We start from the raw sequence: 5,700 nt of genomic DNA on the forward strand, positions 1-5,700 counted from the left end.
CAAGTTCCTAATCCTACTAATGCAAAAATTTGAGAGGCAATACTAATGCATAGTAAAAATTGGGTATGAAAGAGTATGATCAAAGTGTAACTTGCCTTGCTGACGATCTGCAAACTCTAGAGATTGATAGTAACAAGCTTCGCACTCCGGCTAATCTAGCGAAGACAAACAATGGCATACATAAGCAATAACTCAAACGAAACACGAGAAAAACCGAGAAAAGATCCAAATCAAACACGAAACAAGCAAACGGCTTAAATAACAAGAGTCAAAACCTAACAACAATATTAACATGTGAATTAGATCTTAGCAGTAGATACAAGTGATTAGCTACGATTCACAAAAAGATTCATCTCAAACGGCGCAATGAAACTCAAGATACGAATGAAACAAGATCTTTTACTAATCTGGACTAAAGTCAAATTTTACAGTACCAAAACCATGTTCAAGTTGGTTAACTCGAAATAGGGGTTCGATACGAAGATTTTGGCGCTGGTTTCATCTAATTTGTATAAATGAGTAAAAAGTTATACTAGTTTAAAGATCAGGGGCTGAATCACGATAAAAATAATCGCGATAAGTCCCTGGCCGAAAATAAACTATAAAGAAAAAGACCAACGAACGAATGTTCACTGTCTGAACTAAACCGGTGAATATCGTCCGTTAAAATGAACGAACCAACGACGTCCGCTAAATAACTTAACCGAACAAAAACCGATCTAAAACAATAATCCGCAAAACTAAAAAAACACGAGGTTAACCGAGAAAATTGACCGGTCAACGGCGGGGTCAACGACGGCGGCGGTGGCGGCGAAGGCGGCGGCGTGTGGCGGCGTGGGCTGCGGGGCGGGGTGGCGGCAGCGACGGCGTCCGACGGCGTGGGCGGCAGCGTGGCGGCGAGCAGCGGCAGACGGTGGCGCTCGGCAGGCGGCGGCTTGGGGTCCAGGGTGGCCCCGAGCTCGGCTTTTAAAGTGGGAGGAGGGCGGCGGCTTCCTTGGGCGAGGGGGTGGCCAACAGGAGTCCGAGCCGGACTCCTCGGCGTCCGTGCGGCCGCGTGGCGGGAGGAAGGCGGCCGTGCTGGTGGGCTTCGGCCCGCTCGGCTGAGTCGTTAGCCCAGTCGGGCGAAGGACTTTTTCTAAAAAAAAGATCGCCCGAAGAGAAATCCTAATAAAATATTTAAAAAAAATCTAAAAATGGCAAAAACAATTTTCACCATCTAAATAAAATATTTAGAACAAAGTGAACATTTTCTGGCCTAAGAATGCAATTTTCAAAAATGCATATTTTTCTAATTCGAATAAAATAGCAAATAAAATACTAGAAAAAACATAATTTATTTTTAATATTGGAAATAATTGGAGAGAAAAATAATAAAACCAAATTGATCATTTTCTTCAAATTTGAATAAAATTCAAATATGAATTTTGTGAAACCTCCAACTCTCTCGTTGGGTCCTTGAGTTGCTTAAGATTTCTAGGATCTCAACCAAATGCAAGAATAAATATGATATGCATATGATGATCTATGTATAACATCCAAATTGAAAATTGGGATGTTACATGTAAAGGCGCCAATAAACTCATTGCACAAGTCAGCCCACGAGGAAATAGAGTTCTCTGGCAAGTGCATCAGCCATGTCCTCACATTTGGCCTGAGTGCCAAAGGGAAGTAGTTGCCGAACACCTTCTAATCTCTACCCCGGCGGCTTGAACAACAATCATGCAAATGCTCAAAAACTCTGTTGGGTTTAACTTCTCATCGTATTTTTCTGGTAGTTCAGGTTTGAAGACTCGGGCAGATGGCCAGTGGACCTGCCGCAACTCATGAGTGAAGGCAGGGCACCCAACCTCGTAAGGCAAGTACTGAAGGAAATATGCCCTAGAGGCAATAATAAAGTTGTTATTTTATATTTCCTTATTTATGATAAATGTTTATTATTCATGCTAGAATTGTATTGATCGGAAACCTAAATACATGTGTGAATACATAGACAAACACTGTGTCCCTAGTGAGCCAGCTCATTGATAAAAGATGGTTAAGGTTTCCTAACCATAGAGATGAGTTGTCATTTGATAACAGGATCACATCATTAGGAGAATGATGTGATGGACAAGACCCATCTGTTAGCCTAGCGCATTGATCATTCAATTTTATTGCTATTACTTTCTTCATGTCAAATACATATTCCTTCGAATATGAGATTATGCAACTCCCGGATACCGGAGGAATGCCTTGTGTGCTATCAAATGTCACAATGTAATTGGGTGATTATAAAGATGCTCTATAGGTATCTCTGGAGGTGTTTGTTGGGTTGGCATAGATCGAGATTAGGATTTGTCACTCCGAGTATTGGAGAGGTATCTCTGGGCCCTCTCGGTAATACACATCATAAGAAGTCTTGCGAGCAAATTTACTAATGAGTTAGTTGAAGGATGATGTATTACGGAACGAGTAAAGAGACTTGTTGGTAACGATATTGAACAAGGTATGAAGATACCGACGATCGAATCTCGGGCAAGTAACATACCGATGGACAAAGGGAATAACGTATGTTGTCATAATGGTTCGACCGATAAAGATCTTCCTTGAATATGTGGGAGCCAATATGAGCTAGGTTACGCTATTGGTTATTGACTGGAGAGGTATATCGGTCATGTCTACATAGTTCTCGAACCCGTTGGGTCCGCATGCTTAACGTTCGATGACGATATAGTATTATATGAGTTATGTGATTTGGTGGCCGAATGTTGATCGTCCCGGATGAGATCACGAACATGACGAGGAGTCTCTAAATGGTCGAGAGGTAAATACTGATATATAGGACGATAGTATTCGGATACCAGAAGTGTTCCGAAGGGTACCGAGTACATATCAGAGTACCGGAGGGGTTGCCGGAACCCCCGAAGGAAAGATATGGGCCATGAGAGGGGAGCACACCAGCCCACAAGGGGTGGCGCGCCCCCCTATGCTAGGAGGCCGATTGGGAGAAGGAAAAGAGGGGGTTCGGGCCCCCTTCCTTCTCTCTTCCCTTCCCCCTTTTCTTCTCCGGTGAAATAAGGCAGGGGGCGCCACTTGGGGAAACCCCAAGTAGGATTCAGATCCTACTTGGGGCACACCATGGCGGCCTCTGATAACCCACAAGTGTAGGGGATCGCAACAGCTTTCGAGGGTAAAGTATTCAACCAAAATTTATTGATTCGACACAAGGGGAGCCAAGAATATTATTGAGTATTAGCAGTTGAGTTGTCAATTCAACCACACCTGGATAACTTAGTATCTGCAGCAAAGTATTTAGTAGCAAAGTAGTATGATAATAAAGGTAACGGTAGCAAAAGTAATATTTTTGGGTTTTTTAGTAATTGTAACAATAGCAACGGAAAAGTAAATAAGCGAAACACAAGATGTGAAAAGCTCGTAGGCATTCGATCAGTGATGGATAATTATGTCGGATGTGATTCCTCATGTAATAGCTATAACATAGGGTGACACAGAACTAGCTCCAATTCATCAATGTAATGTAGGCATGTATTCCGTAAATAGTCATACGTGCTTATGGAAAAGAACTTGCATGACATATTTTTCCCTACCCTCCCGTGGCAGCGGGGTCCTAGCGGAAACTAAGGAATATTAAGGCCTCCTTTTAATAGAGAACCGGAACAAAGCATTAGCACATAGTGAATACATGAACTCCTCAAACTATGGTCATCACCGAGAAGTATCCCGATTATTGTCACTTCGGGGTTGTCGGATCATAACACATAATAGGTGACTACAGATTTGCAAGATAGGATCACGAACACACATATATTTAGGAAAACATAATAGGTTCAGATCTGAAATCATGGCACTCAGGCCCTAGTGACAAGCATTAAGCATAGCAAAGTCATAGAAACATCAATCTCAGAACATAGTGGATACTAGGGATCAAACCCTAACAAAACTAACTTGATTACATGGTAAATCTCATCCAACCCATCACCGTCCAGCAAGCCTACGATGGAATTACTCACGCACGGCAGTGAGCATCATGAAATTGGTGATGAAGGATGGTTCATGATGACGACGACGACGAATCCCCCTCTTCGGAGCCCCGAACGGACTCCAGGTCAGCCCTCCCGAGAGAGATTAGGTCTTGGCGGCGGTTCCGTATCGTAAAACGCGATGAAACTTTCTCTCTGATTTTTTTTCTCCGCGAGACGGAATATATGGAGTTTGAGTTAAGGTCGGCGGAGCCTTAGGGGGCCCACAAGACAGGGGGCGTGCCCCACCCTCGTGGATAGGGTGTGGGCCCCCTGGTCTTGATTCTTTCGCTAGTATTTTTTATATTTTCCAAAAAGTGCCTCCGTGGATTTTCAGGACATTCCGAGAACTTTTGTTTTCTACACATAAAACAACATCATGGCAGTTCTGCTGAAAACAGCGTCAGTCCGGGTTAGTTTCATTCAAATCATGTAAGTTAGAGTCCAAAACAAGGGCAAAAGTGTTTGGAAAAGTAGATATGTTGGAGACGTATCAACTCCCCCAAGCTTAAACCTTTGCTTGTCCTCAAGCAATTCAGTTGATAAACTGAAAGTGATAAAGAAAAAATTTACAAACTCTATTTGCTCTTGTTGTTGTAAACATGCAAAGCCAGCATTCAGGTTTCAGCAAATATTATGAACTAACCATACTCACAATGACACCTTGGTCTCACAATTACTCATATCAATGGCATAATCAGCTAGCGAGCCATAATAATAAAACTCGGATCACAACACTTTCTCAAAACAATCATAATATGATATAACAAAATGGTATCTCGCTAGCCCTTTCTGAGACCGCAAAACATAAATGCAGAGCACCTTTAAAGATCAAGGACTGACTAAACATTGTAATTCATGGTAAAAGAGATCCAGTCAAGTCATACCCAATATAAACCAATAATAATGAATGCAAATGACAGTGTGCTCTCCAGAGGGTGCTTTTTAATAAGAAGGGTGATGACTCAACATAAAAGTAAATAGATAAGCCCTTCGCAGAGGGAAGCAGGGATTTGTAGAGGTGTCAGAGCTCGATTTTAAAATAGAGATTGAATAACATTTTGAGCGGCATACTTTCGTTGTCAATGCAACAACTATGAGATGGCTGTATCTTCCATACTACATGCATTATAGGCAGTTCCCAAACAGAATGGTAAAGGTTTATACTCCCCCAACCACCAACAAGCATCAATCCATGGCTTGCTCAAAACAACGAGTGCCTCCAACTAACGACAACCCTGGGGGAGTTTTGTTTAATTATATTGATTTGCTTTGATCTTTTTGGATCATGGGACTGGGCATCCCGGTTACCGGCCCTTTCTCGTGAACGAGGAGCGGAGTCCAGTCCTCTTGAGAATAACCCACCTAGCATGGAAGATATAGGCAGCCCTAGTTGTAACATGAGTTGCTCGAGCATACAAAATAGAATTTCATTTGAAGGTTTGGAGTTTGGCACATACAAATTTACTTGGAACGGCAGGTAGATACCGCATATAGGTAGGTATGGTGAACTCATATGGAACAACTTTGGGGTTTAAGGAGTTTGGATGCACAAGCGGTATTCCCGCTTAGTACAGGTGAAGGCTAGCAAAAGACTGGGAAGCGACCAACTGAGAGAGAGACAACAGTCATAAACATGCATGAAAATTAATTCACACCGAGTACAAGCATGAGTAGGATA

This window comes from Triticum dicoccoides, chromosome 5B (assembly GCF_002162155.2).
Source record: "Triticum dicoccoides isolate Atlit2015 ecotype Zavitan chromosome 5B, WEW_v2.0, whole genome shotgun sequence".
In the NCBI taxonomy this organism is placed as follows: domain Eukaryota; kingdom Viridiplantae; phylum Streptophyta; class Magnoliopsida; order Poales; family Poaceae; genus Triticum; species Triticum dicoccoides.